This window comes from Chaetodon trifascialis, chromosome 7, assembly GCF_039877785.1.
Source record: "Chaetodon trifascialis isolate fChaTrf1 chromosome 7, fChaTrf1.hap1, whole genome shotgun sequence".
In the NCBI taxonomy this organism is placed as follows: domain Eukaryota; kingdom Metazoa; phylum Chordata; class Actinopteri; order Chaetodontiformes; family Chaetodontidae; genus Chaetodon; species Chaetodon trifascialis.
The window spans coordinates 15183719-15184189 of NC_092062.1; the positions used below are offsets into that span (position 1 = coordinate 15183719).

At 38.4% G+C, this 471-nt stretch overlaps 1 non-coding gene across 1 annotated transcript; it reads left to right on the forward strand.

Moving 5' to 3' along the window:
- Positions 1–73, forward strand: trnar-acg (transfer RNA arginine (anticodon ACG)). Its single transcript has one exon. It is a non-coding gene; the product is annotated as a tRNA-Arg (tRNA).
- The last annotated feature ends 398 nt before the right edge of the window (positions 74–471 follow it).

Consider the following 471-nt stretch of genomic DNA (forward strand, 5'->3'; position numbering starts at 1 on the left):
GGGCCAGTGGCGCAATGGATAACGCGTCTGACTACGGATCAGAAGATTCTAGGTTCGACTCCTGGCTGGCTCGATATTTTTTCGCACTTAAATTGAAGAAAATTAGGTTAAACAATATTCAGTCGATCCGGGTAATTCCGAAAGAAGTAATCACTAAAACACGCTATAAGCACGACCAGCAATTTGCTTAATTTCAACCTCTTTATTATTAAATATTATTACCGTACAATTCTGCACAATTACGCATCTTTCTTCGGGCCAGTGGTGGAGTGCATAAGGTGTTTCCTTTTCATTTAAGACTCTTGATTCTATCGAGGAAACGAGAATACTCTAAACACCCGCAGTTGCAAATAATCTTGAATACTATAATATTAAATGAAAATGGAATATCTTCTCCGATGCACTACTGGACCGAGGAAAGATGCGTAATTTTACATAATGGGATTGCACATCACACTTGATACAGAAGTT